We start from the raw sequence: 18,680 nt of genomic DNA, 5'->3' as shown, positions 1-18,680 counted from the left end.
TTGCCACCAGGTTTCACCCGCTTGATTCAGGTAGTTCCCCTGGCTCTTGCCGACCTCGGCCCCACCTCCAGTCTCATCCACCTCCTCATAGCTTGGTTCTTCCCTATAATCCGGCCTGGGTCCACCTCCTGGCACCCACTACTGGCACCAAGGCCAGGGCAAGGGGTCCTATACTACTAGACCCTTTTCTGCTGCTCCTCCACACCCGTACTTTCTCACGACAGCCAGTGTGCTGCACGACCCATGGAGCAGTGCTGGCTGTGAACACCCCTGAGTGGCGGCTCCATTGTAGGGGGTTCAGGAAGTAGAGCAGGTAGACACCCCAGAAATGTCACTGCCTAGCTTCACTAACTACTGGGCTCGTAGGATATTTTGTTTGGGGGGCCGAATGCTGGGGATGTGATTTCTGTGACAAAGGACACAGGGAAGGGACTGGGTAGCTAGGACTGCTCTATGCTTGTTTGGGAAAAGCGCCCGGGGGTGATTCTCAGGCACCCTGTAGCCCATAGCAGGTGCGGGTTCCTGCATCCTCTCCTGGCCTGAGCCACATCCAAACCCCGCCCCAGAACCCAGGGGGCGGTACAGGCGGACAGCACCAACCAATTAGCGTGCGCGGGGGCAGGGTCGGTCCTCACGCAGGCTCTGATTGGCTAGCTCATGGCCCGCGCCAAACTCTTGACCGTTGGAATCGCCTTCTCGCCTGAGGGCGGAGGTGCTTCGCCTGCGAAGCCCCAGTGAGGTCGGCAGGAGACGTCCCAGCCGAAGTGGCCCCACTAAGGGCCTCTAAGGACGTCGCCAAGTGCCAGGGCGCCTCTGTCTCTTCTGGGTTGCCGCCCCGCTGGGCTGCTGCCATGAAACAGCGCAGACTACCTCTGCGAGGAGCTGCAGCGGGACCTGGAGGCGAGCGTGGTGAGCGGAGCAGCCTGGACCCTCCCTAGGAGGGAAAGGGCTCCTGGGGGCGGGTAGGACCCGGTCCCCAGCCTTCGGCCCTGGAGGAGGTGCGGGATACAGTGTTTAGCCTTCATTGGGAGGTGGGATTCGACCGTAGCCATGTTCAGTACCGCGCTTCCCTTTGCCCAGAGCAGTTTTGAAATTAGCTGGCCGTGCAGATCGCGACCACCGGCTCCTCCTGTCAGGGCCCCGGCTACGCTGTGTTAGCGCTAAAGAGAGGCGGACTGCCCGCCCAGGTGCGCTTGCCGGCCAGGTTTGGTAGCAAGCTGGTCTGGCAGAAGTAAAGTTTGCCCTGCTGACCCGCTTCCGAGGGCGTGTTTGATTTCTTGTGCCACCTCAGTATTTCTCATAGTGGAGACTAGGTTCTGGGGAAGCGCCACCCTGGGTAATGGACCCCTAGGGGATTGTCCTACCACTAATCACCCTATCCCAGAGAGCTGGGGGTTCCTGTTTACTGCCGGCTTTTAAGATGGACAGAGGAGAAGGTGCTCAGGGTTCCAAGCCCTTACCAGCTGAAAACCAGTCCTGTTCAACATTACTCCAATATTAGGGGCATGATAGAGAGTTTCCCCTGCAGGATCCCCTAGCCTTTCACAAGCCTCAGGGCATGTGGGGCCCAAGCATGGGCTCTTTGCCAATTGGAAAGCTGATGTTTTGTGGTCCCCAGGAGAAGGCCCAGTGGCTGCATAAACTGGGACTGGGCCTTCTCTCCGCCACTTGTGCCCCTGTGAGGACCATGAGCTTTTCAGAATCATGGTGTTATGAATGAGGATGGTGGGAACATGAAGTTAAGATAATAATTTTATAAAATGGGCAAGCTGTACTGACCCTCACATGCTTTTTTCCCCAAGATGCAACTTAACCACAGCCAAGCCTGGCCTCAGTGGGCACAATATGTTATATTACTCAGCAAATTACCTGTTCACTGCAGGAGAAATGTGGGCCCAAAATAAGGTTGATGAGAGGAACCCAGGTTAGTGTGAAGGAGGAGACTTTGGTAACCAGATCCTGAAACTCAGGGAGATAAGAATGGGTTCTCCTATCTATAAAACCTGTAAGAATGTGTGGTTAAGAGTCCAATTAGAGTTTATTGATTTTCCACAGCCATGTTGTGACTGCAGCCTTTGGAGTCTATGGAAACTGAAACCCACATCCTTGAGCTTACTGCTAGTTCTGCATGGGCCTTTCTGAGTCAATTAATCCAGACGAAAATCAGAATCTTGGAGCATTTTGCCTGGGGAACACACAGGTTGAAGAGAATGCAGAAAGTTGGCCTCTCCCAAGCTCCTGATTTCCTGAAAGGCTCAAGGAGGGAAGGGGTCCCCACTCCCTCCCCAGTCCTGCATCCACCTATCCCCAAGTCCTGTCATGTCCAGCATTGACCTGGCACCCAACAGGGACCTCTGGCTCTACAATCCTCAATCTCCCAACCCCTCCCTAGATCCAACCAGCCCATTGTTCACTACTAGGTACCCCACTATACAGAAAAGTTCTCCTTGGCAGAAGCACAGGTTCTGGAGCCCGTACCTCAGGATCCTGGGGACAGAGTTGCCAAATCAGGAATTGTGGGGTCCACAGGTGATAGGGCCTAAGATCAGGCTCCTACATCACATGAGTGGAACACAAAAGAGATTCTTGGGGTCCAGCCTTCCAACATGGACAAAGAAATTGCTATATCCCACCTCTAGGAGTTCTGCCTACAAGTGTAACCCTCCCAACCTAGAAACCCTCAACATCCTGAGGGTAGAGCCACCATCAAACTGCAGGCAACCTGACCTATTGGCTGAGAAAGGAAGCAGAAACTGTTCAATTTTTCACTGAGATTCTTTTTTCCCCTCTCTTATATCACTACCATTTTTGAAACCAAGTACTTTTCATGCATCAGTTCATCGAGGACTGGGATGTCTGAATAGCATATTACAGGTTTCTTGGGTATTCTTTTATTTTTACTTTTAAAATTTTTCTTTGTTTACTTTATTTTCTGCTCCCTTATCTGTCTCCCTGAATTCTCTTTCTCTCTTTTCTTCTGCTAACAGTCAACCTCTATTAATTCCTCTTTTATTCTTCCCATAATAATATTTTACTTCTATCTTCTCTTTCCTCATAAACATTACATCTGTTCTCTTTGTCCACCATTTGATTCGTAAACCCCTTTTGCAAACTTGCTGTTTATATTGTAGACAATAATTGAACACATCATTTCTGTGTTTTGTGACAAAATTGTAGATGCATTAATAGGAGGTATTTGGTTTAAGACTATATATTGTTTTTATTGGGTACTGTTAATATTGGTCTCTCACTTAATGCCTGGTGCTAGAAACATTCAGATATACTATAAGTCTACAGGTTGGAAACTGTACTGCCCCAGATCCACATGGATAGATGGGAAGACGCACAAGCAATATGAAAAAACAAGGAGAAAAAGCACTCCAAACAATAGAATCCATTGGCATCACAATAGAAGAAATTTCAGAGAAGGAGTTCAGAGTGTACATAGTTAAACTGGTTCACAATGTATAGGAGGATGTATAGAATGAAATCAGCAATAAGTTTCAGGTGAAAGATCACTTCAATAAAGAGACAGAGATCCTGAAAAGAAATCCAGCAAAAATCTGTGAAAAGAAGGAATCAAAACACCAAATTAAAACTTTAATGAAATGTATGACCAACAGCCTAAACCACTTATTAGACATAACTTCAGGCAATTAGGACAAAATGTGTAAACTTCTTTGGGGGGTTACTGGGGATTGAATCCAGGGCCACTTGACCACTGAGCCACATTCCAAGCTCTATTTTGTATTTTATTAATAAATAGGTCCTCACTGATTTTCTTAGTGCCTCACTTTTGCTGAGGCTGGCTTTGAATGCTGATCCTCCTGCCTCAGTCTCCTGAGTTGCTGTGATGACAAGCGTGTGCCATCATGCCTGGCAAAATATATAATCTTGAAAATAATGTTGACCACTCAGAGAAAATGGTAAGACACCAGGAACAGAACTTCCAAGAACTGTGGAATAACATGAAAAGACCAAATTTAAGATTTGTTGGGATAGAAGAAGGAGCAGAGATACAAACCAAAGGAATGTACAATCTGTTCAATGAAATAATATCACAAAATTTCCCAAACCTAAAGAACAAAGTAGAAAATCAAATTAAAGGGGCTTACAAGATCCCAAGTGTTCAAAATTACTTCAGATGCACACCAAGACACATTATAATGAGAGTGACTAACATAAAGAACAAGGATAGAATTTTAATGGTCATGAGAGAAAAAAATCAGATTATGTATGGGGGAACCCAATTTGGATCTCAGCTAATTTCAGAACCCAGACCCCCAATGCTACAATGTCCTCGAATGATCTATACCAAGCTCTGAAATAAAGTGGATGCCAACCAAATATTTTATTTCCAGCACAGTTAACCTTTGGATTTGAAGATTATACAAAAAAACCTTCCATGCTAAAAGAAAGTTAAAAGAATTCACAATTGGAAAGGCTGCACTTCAGCACATTCTCAATGACCCATAAGGATGAAATGAAAAAGCAATGTGAAAACCAGCAACTGGAGGAACTACACTAAAGGAATAGTCAATCAAAGGAGAAACTAAGTCAAATTAAAAACCAGAAAAAAACCAAAGTGACCAGGAATACAAATAATATCTCAAAAATAACCTTGAATATTAGTGGCCTGAACTAATCAATCAAAAGACATAGCCTGGCAGATTTGATAAAAAAAAAAAAGCAAGATCCAACAATATGCTGCCTTCATGAGACTCATCTCCTAGGCAAAGCCATCCACAAACAGATGGTGAAAGCATGTGAAGAAAACATACCACTCACATGGATTGGGTAAACAAACAAGGTTTTCCATCAGATAAAGTGGATTCAGGCCAACATTAATCAGAGGGGCAAAGAAGGACATTTCATACTGCTTAGGGGAACTATACATCAGCAAGACATAACAATTGTAAATATTTATGCCCCAAACAATGGAGCATCTACATACATCAAATAATCCCTTCTCAATTTAAAGGACAAATAGATCACAACATAATAATACTGGGTGTCGTTAACACACCTCTCTCACTACTGGATAGATCTTCCAAACAAATCTATAGACCAAAGAATCTATAGGACCAAATAATATAATCAGACATGGTGCAGAGTCACACAGGTAGTGCATACATGTGTACAGGGTAATGTCTGTCACATTCCACCATCCTTCCCATCTACACACCCCCTTTTGTCCCCTCACTCCCCTCTGTACAATCCAAAGTTCCTTCATTCTTCCCTGCCCACCTCCCCCATTATGGATTAGCATCTGCTTATCAAACAAAATATTCGGCCTTTGTTTATTGGATTTGGCTTATTTTGTTTAACATGATATTCTCCAGATCCATCCATATACCTGAAAATGCCATCATTTCATTCTTTTTTTAGTACTAATATGTTGTTATACATATGTATCACATTTTCTTTATCCATTCATCTGTTGAAGGGCATCTAGGTTGGTTTCATAGTTTAGTTATTGTGAATTGAGCTGCTAAAAGCATTGTTGTGGCTGTGTCACTGTAGTATGCTGATTTTTCAGTCCTTTGGGTATAAACCAAGGAGTTAGATAACTTGGTCAAAAGGTGGATTCATTCCACATTTTCTGAGGAATCTGCATATTGCTTTCCATAGTGGTTGCACCAGTTTGCAGCCCCACCAGCAATGTATGAGTGTACATCTGCACTGTGTTCAACCAGAGAAAGGAGAAGCTATATTCCATTTGTGTAAAATGTGTCAAAATACATTCTACTGTCATGTATAACTAATTAGAAGAAATTTTAAAAAATAAAAATACAATCAATAACTTAGACTTAATGGACATATATAGAATAATTTTTCCATCAAAGAATGAATATACTTTCTTCTCAGGAGCATGGGGATCCTTCTGTAAAATAGACCATATCTTAGGGCACAAAACAACTCTTTGCAAATACACACACACACACACAAAATAGAGATAGTACCCTGCATTCTATCATATCACAAAAAAATTTAATTAGAAATCAATGACAAATTAAAAAATGGAAGCCACTCTAACACCTGGAGATGAAATAGTATGCTATTGAATGACAAATGGACAGCAGAAGTCAGGGATGAAATTTAAAAATACCTAGAGATAAATGAGAGCACTGAAACAACATATCAAAATCTCTCAGACACTGTGAAGGCAGTGCCAAGAAGAAAGTTCATTGCATTGAACTCGTTCATTAAAAGAATAGAAGGTCAATGAATAAATGACCTAACATTACATCACATAGCCCTAGAAAAAGAAGAACAAATCCACAGCCAAAGCAGTAGAAGATAGGAAATAATTAAAATCAGAGCTGAAATCAATGAAATTGAAACAAAAGAAATAATTCAAAAATTGATAAAACAAGAAGTTGGTTCTTTGTATAAATAAATATGATAAGCAATTAGCCATGCTAACAAAGAGACAGAGAAAACTCAAATTACCAAAGTTTGTGCTGAAAAGGAAATATTACAATGGACACTGCTGAAATACAGAAGATAGACACTATTTTGAAAATTTGTACTCCAATAAAAAAGAAAATCTCTAAGACATCAACAAATTTCTCTAGACATATGATCTACCCAAACTGAATCAGGAGGACATACACAAATTAAACAGATCAATTTCGAGCAATGAAATAGAAGATGCCATCGAAAGCATACCAAACAAGAAAAACCCAAGACCAGACGAATTCTCAGCCAAATTCTACAAGACCTTCAAGAAGAATTAACACCAATACTCCTCAAATTATTCCATGAAATAGAAAAGGAGGGAACCCTTTCAAACTCATTCTATGAGAATCACCCTCATATCCAAACCAGGCAAAGATACATGAAGGAAAGAAAATTGCAGACCTATATCCATGATGAATATAGATACAAAAATTATCAATAAAATTCTGGCAAATGGCATACAAAAACATTAAAAAGATAGTGTACCACTATCAAGTGGGGTTCATCCCAGGGATGCAATGTTGTTTCAACATATGGAAATCAAAAAACATAATTCATCACATCAATAGACTTAAATACAAGAATCATATGATCATCTCAATAGATGCAGAAAAAAGCATTTGACAAAATACAACACCCCTTCATGTTCAAAACACTAGAAAAACTAGGGATAGTAGGAACACACCTCAACATCATAAAAGGAAAATATGCTAAACCCAAGGCCAATATCATTTTAAAGGAAGAAAAATTGAAAGCCTTCCCTCTATTAACAGGAAAAAGACAAGGATACCCACTTTCATCACTTCTGTTCACCATAGTCCTGGAACCTCTAGTCAGAGAAATTAGACAGATGAAAGAAATTAAAGGGGTACAAATAGGAAAAGGAGAACTCACACTATCACTATTTGGCAACAACATGATTCTGTATTTAGAAGATCCAAAAATTCCACTGGAAAACTTCTAGAATGAATAAATGAATTCAGCAAAGTAGCAGGATATAAAATCACCCATAAATCAAAAATTTTCTTATACATCAGTAAAGACTTCACTGAAAGAGAAATTAGGAAAACTGCCCCATTCACAATAGCCTCAAAAAACAAAATACTTGGGAATCAATTTAACAAAAGAGGTGAAAGACCTCTATAATGAAAATTACAGAACACTAAAGAAAGAAATTGAAGAAGACCTTAAAAGAAGGAAAGATCTCCCATGCTCTTGGATAGGCAGAATTAATATTGTCAAAATGGTCATACTACCAAAAGTGGTATACAGATTTAATGCAGTTCCTGTTAAATCCCAATAGAAGTAAAAAAAGCAATCATGAAATTTCATTTGGAGAAAAAAGAGACCCAGAATATTCAAAGCAATTCTTAGCAAGGAGAGTGAAGCAGGAGGCATCAAATAGTGGATCTTAAACTATACTACAGAGTCACAATAGAAGCACAGTATTGGCACCTAAACAGACATGTGGACCAGTGGTACAGAATAGAAGACACAGAGACAAAGTCACATGAATGCAGTTATCTTATTCTAGACAAATGTGCCAAAAACACTCATTGGAGGAAAGATACTCTCTTCAAAAAATGATGCTGGGAAAACTGGAAATCCATATATAGAAAAATAAAATTAAATCCCTATCTCTCACTCTGCATGAAACTCAACTCAAGGTGGATCAAAGACTTAGGCACTAGAACAGAGGCCCTGGTGCCTGCTAAAAGAAAAAGCAGGCCCAAATCTTCATCATGTCGATTTAGTAACTGAATTCCTTAACAAGACTCCTAAAGCACAAGAAGTAAAATGAAGAATTAATAAATGGGATGGATTCAAACAAAAAAGCTTCTTCTCATCAAAGGAAACAATAACATGAAGAGAGAGCCTACAGGATGGGAGCAAATCTTCACCACATGCACCTCAGAGTGCTAATTTCCAGGATATATAAAGAACTCAAAACACCAGCAAAAAAACAAAAAACAAAAAACAAAAAACAAAAAACTAATTACCCACTCAATAAGTAGGCTAAGGACATGAACAGACACTTCACAGAAGAAATACAATGGATTGACAAATATATGAAAAAATATTCAACACCTCTAGCAATTAGAGAATTGCAAATCAAAACTACTCTAAGATTTCATCTGCAATCAGAATGGCAGTTATCAAAACTACAAACAATTAAAAATGTTGGCAAGGATGTGGGGGAAAAGGTAAACTCAAACATGGCTGATGGGACTGCAAATTGGAGCAACCATTATGGAAAGCAGTATGGAGATTCCTCATAAAATGTGGAATGGAACCACCATTTGACCCAGCTATCCCACTCCTCGGTCTACACCCAAGGCACTTAAAATCAGCATACTACAGTGACACAGCCACATCAATGTTTATAGCAGCTCAATTCACAATAGCCTAACTGTGGGACCAATCTAGATGCCCTTCAACAGATGAATGGATAAAGTAAATGTGGTACATATACACAATGGAATATTATTCAGTCTTAAAGAAGAATGAAATGATGGCATTTTAGGTAGATGGATGGAGCTGGAGAATATCATGTTAGGCAAAATAAGCCAATCCCAAAAAACCAAAGTCCAAATGTTTTCACTTATGTGCCAGTGCTAATTCACAAGAAGCGGGTGGGGGCTAGGGAAGATTAGAGGTACTTTGGTTTAGACAGAGGGGAGTAAAGTGAGGGGAGGGGATATGCGAGTAGGAAAGAGAGTAGAATGAATTGGACATTATTACCCTTTGTGGATATATGATTACACAACTGGTGTGATTCTATATCATGTACAACTAGAAGAGTTTGTATATATGGTGTGTCAAGATGCATTCCACTGTTGTGTATAACTAATTAGAACAAATAAGTTTTAAAAATCCAATTAGAACTGGTCAGCTTGGCAAGGTGACCCAGAGTTGCCATGACAATGGGGACTTGATAGTCTGAAGTCAGCATACTGTCCATCAGAAGTCAAGATGTGGACATGGGCAGGCCTCTGGAAACTTCTCTGGGATCCCTAATGAAACTGGAATGCAGGAGAGGCACACTGTCCCTCTCCTCTCTGAGAGGATCCACTCTTTCCCTTGAGATTGTCCCCTTTTCCTTTTCCTAAACTTTCAATAAACTAATTTCTGTTACACTGAGCAACCTGTCTGAAATCTTTCTGACTTGATGAAAAAATTGGGGTTTGAAGAGGGGGTATTTTCAGTTCTTCAGATTCTCAGAAGGTCCCAACTCTAACAGTTGGATGTGAGGAGAACACGGGGTTAGGGTTAGGGCAGGAAATAAGGCTGACCTGAGGCAGAAAACTGGGACAGATGGTACGTCTATCTCAGTATTTAACAGTCTAGGCTGGACTCAACTCAGGAGCTCGAGTGATCCTCCCTCCTCAGCCTCCTGAGTAGCTGGGAACACCTCCATACCTAGCTCTCCCCTGGCTCTCCCTTCTATTTTATTTATTTTAGTATGTGGGATTGACTCAGGGCACTTAACCACTGAGTTGGATCCCCAGACTCATTTATTTCTTATTTTGAGATAGGCCTCACTAAGTTGCCGAGGCTGCATCTGATCCACTAGGATGATGACAGGTCTGCAGCACCACACCGGGCTCTCCCTGTATTTTAGGGGCTCCTTTCTCAGTTCCTGAATTACCTCCACAGTTACTGCCCTCTCTTGTTTCCATCCTACAGAATGAATTGGTGAAGTTGGGAGTCTTGATGGTTACAGGGTTACCCTCTGGTGCCCTGGATCATTTTCTGACCTTTTCAGTTCCCTCGAACCAGGAGGAGAGCTAGTGAGTGAGTCTACTCAGGAGGATTCTGGAATGGCCCATCACCCCCAGAGTGCAGGAGAGACTCAGAAGGAGCATCACTCCTTTAAGAGACCCACCTACACCCCTGGCACCCACAACAGCATTCACCAAATGGTGAAGGGAGCCCTCCTATATTTTACAGAAGAGAATGACTTGCCTACAGTCACATGGCCTGCATAGAGGGTGAGACAAAGAGGGTAGACAGGGACATTTGTACATCTTCCCCTGCACTAACTATGCAGGTAGATAAAGAGGAAAGGGCCAGGAATGGGGCTTTGTGTTGTCCCTGCATGGTATGAACCAAGCCCTGCTGTGACCCAGGCACCCATTCCAAAGAGCCCTCTGTGTCCCAGTTCAGGGGTCACTCCTAAGTTGGGTGGCAAAACCTTCTCCACAGGGCCTATTCCTGCTGGGTTCTTCTCTCCCAGAGTCAAGGCCCAGGCAGGACCCCAACACAGTGTGACAATGAGGCATGACTCAGGATCTGCCCTTCTGTGAGCCTGTCTCCTGCTTGTGCCTCAGTGTGCTCACCCATAAACCAGGTGAGGCAGATCCTTGGTTCCAAAATTGTTTAGTTTTCTGCTTTTAAAAAGGGTCCATTTTTAATTTACTTTTGGATCTTCAGTCCTTGCAAGCATTCGGCCTGTTTTTGAACCCCTTTACCTCTAAAAAAAGCCAAAACATAGAGTCATGCATCACTAAATCTTCTTAGATGTGCAACACTAGACAGTCTCAAAGTTGTGAGAATATCACAAAGAACTTACACAAACCTAGATGCTACCAGTCACTCCCTGTTGGCTTTCTTTTTCTCCTCCTTCTCATTATTATTACTATTAATAATATTATTTTGGTATTGGGGATTTTACCCAGAGCTGCTTCATGACTGTCCCCACCACTTTTCCATATTTCATTTTGAAACAGGTCTCACTAAGTTGCTTAGGGCCTCACTAAGTTGCCGAGGCTGCTTTGAACTTGCTATCCTCCTGCCTCAGCCTCCCAAGTCACTGGGACTGTAGGCCTGCACCCACCTCCATGTTGCCTCTTGATGGAAACAAAAGATGCAGTGAACATGAGCTGGGGGCGGCTGCTGGTGTCCCAGGGCATATTGCTTTCCCGTATATTTTTCATAAGGTAAAAAGACTGCACTCTAATGATGGGAAGTGAAGTCTAGAAAATACCTCAGGAGCCCCATTGCTTAGTATCATCGGGCATGCTGTACTCTACATAATCGCACGTGCTCTATCTTATACCACTGGCCACACAGTAGCGTTATCTACAGTAGCACCACCAGGCATGCAGAGTGTGCTGCACTAGGATGTTGCAGTGGCTGGGTGTCACTGGGTGAGAGCTTTCCAGCTCCCTCGGGTGCACTCTACGTGGCTGTCCTGGGGTGCACTGTCCTCATGCAGCCCATGACTGTCCTCAGAGTTTCACTAGTTCTCCTCGAGACAGAGGCAATTCTGGCCCACACCTCCTGCTTCTCTCTCTCCTGTGACCCAAGACCTGTGCCTCCCTGCTTCCTCCCACTTCCCACTCGGCTTCTTGCTGTGCTGGGAACCTGGAGGGTTTAGCAGAGCCCCACCCTGTGTCCTGCAGCAAGGCCCACGTGTGGCTGCCACCCAGCGGCAGCCTTCCAATACCTACAGACCACTGCCCTGGCTTCCCTGCCTGTCTTGGCTCAGGGGGCAGACTCCTTGGCCCTCAATCTTTTAGTTCCCAGTTTGGTTTTGTTAGATGTTGACTTGAGTGGAGCCATCCTGAGAGGACAAAGGTCCACATGGAATAATGGTTCCTCAACTTTTGGGTGAATTGTCACAGATGGTTAGAAAAAGACACAGAAGGGTCAGGATCCCTGCAGGTTTTGGTGACCCAGCACACTCAGGCAAACAGCGCCCAGGACAGGAGACAGCAGGTGACTGCACCTCCAAACCACCCTTTGGCATCTTCTCCCCCACATCTCATAACCTGGTAGTTTAGCTTGTCAGGTCCAAATGTGGACATCTAGTGGACAGGCAGGGAAGGTGCTGGACCCTTGGTGATAACTGGGGAATCCCTGCTGAGCTCCTCTGACAGCATGGGGCAGGGTGCCCATCCCAGAGCCTTCAAGGTTGAGCCAACTTCCCACATCAGCCACGACTGCCAATCTATACAATGACTTGGAGATGCCTCAGAAGACCATACAGAGAGGGGTACTGACAACCTGCAGCAGTTGGACATGACCCTGCCACTGTGGATTGGGAAGCCTTGTGACAAGTGAGCATGGGAGTCAGCAGGGAGGGTCTGCTGGCCCAGACTAATATTCCTTCCACTCTCAGGCCCAATGCTGCTGTGGGACCATTCTAGCCTAAGGGGACAATGTGGCCATGCTTGGAGTCAAGGTGGCAGCTTGGGTCAAGGCTGTGAATGGGAAGAGACTGTGGACCATGGTGGAGGTGGCCAGTTACATCCATGTCACCAATAAGTGAGTGGACACCCCTCCTTGACCTACGCCTTCCTCACCACACCTGCTTGGCTGACATTTTTCAGCCTGTCTGCACAGTGGGACAAGATCTTCACCAGAGGGTTGGTGTGGGAGGCACTGGGCTCCTCAGGCCACTTTCCCACTCCTCCATCTCCTCCTCCTCTTTCTGGCTCCCTGGCTTGCAGTGGGCACCTGGCTACACCCAGTGTTCTCCTTCCATTCCTCACAGGTATCAGGTAGATGACATTGATGAAGAAGGCAAAGAGTGAGTGTCCAACTGGGAACAGGGTGACCAGATTTCTGAGAAGTGGTCCCCTGGCCTTTTTCTGATTTAATCTTCTCTCAGGAGACACAACTTGAGCTGCCTGCTCATCATGCCACTGCCCCACTGGAAAACAAACCCTGAGAGTGACCCTAAGAATTATTTCAGAAGGAGCAGCTGGTGTTTGTGCTGTATCCCCAGACCCCTATGTGCCCTGATACACACAGCCCATAGTGGGTAAGGCAGCCTCCATGGAGAGGCCTTCATTGACACCAGGACCCCAGACAGAGCATGGGGTTATGTTGGGATTCCTTCCCTGTCGGGGTTTCGGCCGGACCCCTGGCCCTAGGTGGAGCCTGGCCAAGATGGCGCCTGGCAAGCTGCCAGTGCGGTTGAAAAACTGCTATTCTGCACGTATACAACTAACTTCACCTTGAGGAAGTCTCAGTAATTGGTCAGGGCCTCTGCATGATTCTTGCGTGATTCTTAGGTGCTTCAAGTTATACCCATATACGTCTATCTTTTCCCCACATATCATGAATATTCTAATTAGTTGATATAACCTATATAAGTGACAATAACTTTCCAAAAGAAAGAAGAAATAAAAAGAAGAATCAGCTGTTAATAAAGAAGTTTGCCACCCATCACGTCTCCGGGTCGTTCTTGCTGGCGAGAACGACAAGTGGTGCTGAAGCCCCGGGAATCTTACGTGCCGCGGAGAGGTGAGTGAGGTGAGCAACGGATCGGTGAAAGTGTGCACCCAGATCTGTCAGTGGACAGGGAGGTTTCCTAGAGACGAGAATATTGTGATTGCGATAAAGTTCCTAGGAACGAGAGGTGAAAGTTTCCTCAAAAAATGGGGAACGAGGTTGCTAGATGTAGAATGGAAGGTCCCTTGAAAGAAATTCTTAAAGCTAACGGCACTTCCTTAAAGACAAACTGCTTGGGCATTTTTAAAGCAGGTAGAGGAGATTTCACCTTGGTTTCTGGAAGAAGGATTGTTAACTATCCCACAGTGGGAACACCCGGGGGAAGATTTAAAGCGCTGTCCGGTAACGCTCCCAGGGACGTTAGCAGTTTGGTCATTAGTCAGAACTTGTTTGCGTTCCCCTCGGGAGGCTTTACAAAAGGCAGTTGCGCAGGGAGAGGAAGTGTTAGAAAAGGTAAAAGAAGAGTCACAAAAGGGCTCTGTTAGCGCTCAGTCAGATTCTGATGAGAGCGAAGAGGGACTCTCAGAGATGGAGTTAAATAAAATTAGTGAAGAAACAAAGTGTTCTCAAGCTGGTTCAATTAGTCAACAGGCATTAAGGGAATTGGAGAGCATAGGGCAGCAGTTAGAAGAAAAAAAAAATAAAAGGCGTTACAAAAGGCTTTATAAGAGTTGAGCTTACAAAAATATACAGTGGCACAGTAAAAAAAAAAAAAAAAAAAAAAAAAAAAAAGGAGAAAGTACAAATAAAACCACAAACAGAGCACAAAGAGAAAAATCAGTTTAGGGGAGGGTCCCCCTAGGCAGAGAGCTCAGCAGCTCCATTCCTTAAAAGTAGTAAAAAATAATGTTTTCTGATTTTCTGCATTCAAACCTAACCTGATTTCTCAACCAGGCAAAAAAGGGGTTAAAAAGTCCTGGGTGATCCTCCCTCCCCCTGCCACATTGGAATGTAACTACAGCGTCTCAAGGAGAAAAGGGGGGTAACCTAAAGATAAGAAGAAAAGAAGAAAAAAAAGGTGTCCGTTTAAACTTCTGGGCTGGTACACAGAACTAACTTATTTTCTAGGATTCTTCGTTTGTTTTGTTTTTTTTCTTTAATGCTGTACTTTTGAGCTCATAATTTTGATCCTACATACCTAGGTTAAGGATTTTATTTTTGATCAGTTCTATTTTTTATTCAACTGAAGTTTTTAAACAGCTGTTTCATTGCAATGAACATTTACCTATAAAGTTACAAGGCCTTTGATTTTGTGTTATGTGTTATGTTGTGCTGTCTAATGTCATGTTTTGTCAAAACTGAGCGCTCTTAAAATTAAAATTTAAAAATGGATCCAAATACTTTTATTCACGTGATTTAAAAAGGTTCAATTTAAATTGGGTAAACTAATAAAAGTAAAATATCTTTAAAAATAACTCGCAAGTCTCCAGGTGGTCAAACTAATAAAATGTTAATGTTAAACAATGTCTAATATCAATTGCTTCTAGGACTTTTCTTCAGCAGGAAAGAGGCAACGGATCCTGTTCAGGACACTTGTCTGATATCTTGGTTTTTATAAAATAAATAAATTGGAGTTAACATGTATGGGATTACTCAAATGTGTTTGTAGAGACGTCTGGTTAATTTACAAAGTTAAAATGCTAATTGTTAAATAACATCAAGTACTTTTAACTTCTTAAATTACATGGGATATCATACTTAAACATTATTGGTGTTTTCATAGGTTGGTAAATAAAAAGGGTTTACAATTACTTTATGTCCTCACTAAACTAGAAACAAGGTTACTAAGAGTTATGTCCTAACAAGTGAAATTCTATATACAAAGGGTCCCAAAAGTTTCAACTGTGTTTCAATTAAGAGTACTATAAACAACAAAATATTTAATCTTATTAAAATAGGGTGATTTATCTAAATTCAGAAATTTCATAAGAGTTGTTTCAAAATGTGAACAAAAAGGTGTCAACAGATAAAAAAAAATAAATAAATAAATAAAAGGTTCTGGGTATAGAAATATATTTAGTAAAAGGTAAAAGGAAATGTTTCTGGATAAAAAAAGTCTGTGTATAACAAAGGATAAGTTTCAACAAGTCTGTGTGTAACTAAGTTGGTTGTATGTATGTAAAACAGCTAAAGCTATTTTAGGTTTTTCCTAAGGTGAAATACTATGTTCTGATATAAGCCAAAGTTTAATCTATATGGTAAAATGACATGGTAAAATAACAAAGTTTTCTTAAAAACACCAATTCATTCTTAACTTTGTGTCTCTTAAGTTTTATTCTTTAGAACAATTGTCTTAAAAATAGGGGTTTATACAATTATGGTTAAGCAACTGTTAAAAATTGTACACGTTATAAAGTCTAAATTTTTCTTTAAAAACTAAAATTGGTAAGAACCAATTCCTCACTAAAATTAAAATAACTCTAACCACAGATGTACCTTATAACCCACAAAAACAAAGTATTGTCGAACATACACATCTCACCCTCAAAAATGCTCTTTATAAACAAAAAGGGGGAATAGAGGAGACCTTCAGGTCCCCTAAAGATAAACTTTCTCTTTGTCTCTTTGTTTGGGGTTTTTTAACTCTGGGTAATAAGGGTAACCCGGTGCTTTACTGGAGCTGTGGCTCAGTTTGTGTGTTTCCACGGAATAAACTAACTTACAACCTCTTTTTAGTCTCTTAGGAGGAACAGTTCAACTATGTAACAAAACAACTGCTTCTCTCAATTGTACTTCAGATTTGTGCTATCTCTCAATGTTAAAATGCTTCTAGGTTCCTGCTGGCAGACTTAATGTGTGTTCCTACCTTCCTACCAGTCCCAGTCTCTGTTACAGATGATGTATTGCCAGTATTGCTTTCCAGAAATAAGAGGGACTTTGGAATCACCGCAGCAGTCATTACCGCCATAGTTGCATCAGCGGCAGCTGCCACTGCAGCAGCTGTAGCCTTAACTACATCTGTACAATCTGCAGCCACAATCAATAAGGTGGTTCAACAGACTGCTACTGCCTTATCTACTCAGCAGACAGTGGATCAACACTTAAAAGCAGGGATTCTTTTAGTGAACCAGCGAGTGGACTTACTTCAAGAACAAATGGACATTTTACAGGAACTGTTAAGCGTAGGATGCATTTATCACCTAAGAGGACTTTGTGTTACACCCATAGCTTATCATAACTTCAGCTATGCAGCAAATTTGTCTAGAATCTTGTCTGTTCAGCTACGTTCCAACTGGTCTTATGAATTTGATAATCTTACAGTTATTCTTAGATCTCAAATTGTTAGCCTTAATGCTACTAGAGTTGATGTAGCTCCAATGTCTGAAGTGCTAAATTGGTTATCCTCCTCTTTCAGTTTTATTAAGCAGTGGGCTGGTATGGGAGCATTATGCATGCTTATGATCATTGCTGTTATCTTCCTCTCACGCACTATCATGCGTGTGCGTCAGAGTCAAGCGAGAGATCGTATCATCTTCCATCAGGCCATGGCTGCCCTAGAGGCCGGCAGCTCCCCACAAGTGTGGCTCGCGAGGCTGGACCATTGACCAGACGGGTAAGGTAGTAGGTAACGCCGTACCGACCTAAGACAGGAGCTGTAGCATGCTCTGCAGTTATCCGATGACGGGTAAGGACGGTGGTTGACCACTCCGCCTAAGACAGGCTTGGTCCCGAGCTTTTCTTTTAAAAGAAAAAAGGGGGAACTGTCGGGGTTTTGGCCGGACCCCTGGCCCTAGGTGGAGCCTGGCCAAGATGGCGCCTGGCAAGCTGCCAGTGCGGTTGAAAAACTGCTATTCTGCACGTATACAACTAACTTCACCTTGAGGAAGTCTCAGTAATTGGTCAGGGCCTCTGCATGATTCTTGCGTGATTCTTAGGTGCTTCAAGTTATACCCATATACGTCTATCTTCTCCCCACATATCATGAATATTCTAATTAGTTGATATAACCTATATAAGTGACAATAACTTCCCAAAAGAGGGAAGAAATAAAAAGAAGAATCAGCTGTTAATAAAGAAGTTTGCCACCCATCACGTCTCCGGGTCGTTCTTGCTGGCGAGAACGACACTTCCCTTTTCTCCTCTCATGGTCTTGCAACTTCAAGGACCTGCATCTGCCTTGTGAATTCCTCCTGCCCAGCCTTGGGTATTCAAACTGCCCACAGTGAGCAGGCTGCTCTGACCTTCCTCACTTTGGCAGTCAGAGTAGCTCAAGATGGGTTCATGTGCCCACACCTCCTGATGGCTGTTTCCACCCCTCTTGCTGACACTGACACTGTGACCTGTGTCACATGTCACATGATGTAGGCTGAACACTGTTCTATTTGTACCTCGAGAACACCTGCCTACTGACGCCTGGATTGCCTTTGATCTTCTTAACACAGGCCTGAATGGCACCAGACCCCTTCTCGTTCTAGCATAACCCTTTGGGGATGGATTCTCACCCTTCCTCTCCCTGCTCTTGGTCTTCGGCCCTAGGCCACCTTCATTGAAGACCAGCTTGGGAGCAACAGGGAATGGGAAGGGGATCTGGTCCCCTTGAATGCAGAGTGGAAGGTGAGGATGGGAGGGTCTGGGAGCTCTCAGGATTCCTGCTGATCCAAGGCTCCAGGTCAAAAGGAGGATGGCCTGTTCTGGAAGCTTCTGACCAGCGCCTCCTCTCTGCATCCTGTAGGTCTCAGATCAAAACTCCATTCTGTTTAAAGACCCCTCCCATGTGGATAGCTGCTGTCTCCCCTCAATGTGACCCAGAGGTACCTGGTAGTTTGTAAGGAGCCACCCCAAAATGTGGAGCTTGATGGCAGATTGGAGGGAGTAGGCAAGAGAAGATCTTACAGGATACTCTCGCTCTTCCCTTGTGTCTCCTGGCCCTTCCTTGTGCAGACCCTCTTTCCCCATCGAGGCAGGAAAAATGACCATGGAAGTCTGTGGGGGCAGAGGGCCCTACTTGGTCCCAGTGATATTTAGTTAGTGTCAGG

General features: G+C 43.1%; 1 pseudogene; it reads left to right on the top strand.

Moving 5' to 3' along the window:
* Positions 1-10,743: 10,743 nt before the first annotated feature.
* Positions 10,744-18,680, top strand: part of LOC124969934 (SAGA-associated factor 29-like) — a 73,176-nt pseudogene continuing 65,239 nt past the window's right edge.

This window comes from Sciurus carolinensis, chromosome 18 (assembly GCF_902686445.1).
Source record: "Sciurus carolinensis chromosome 18, mSciCar1.2, whole genome shotgun sequence".
Lineage (NCBI taxonomy): Eukaryota > Metazoa > Chordata > Mammalia > Rodentia > Sciuridae > Sciurus > Sciurus carolinensis.
The sequence above is the reverse complement of the archived record's forward strand: the minus strand, read 5'-3'. Positions and strand labels throughout refer to the sequence as shown.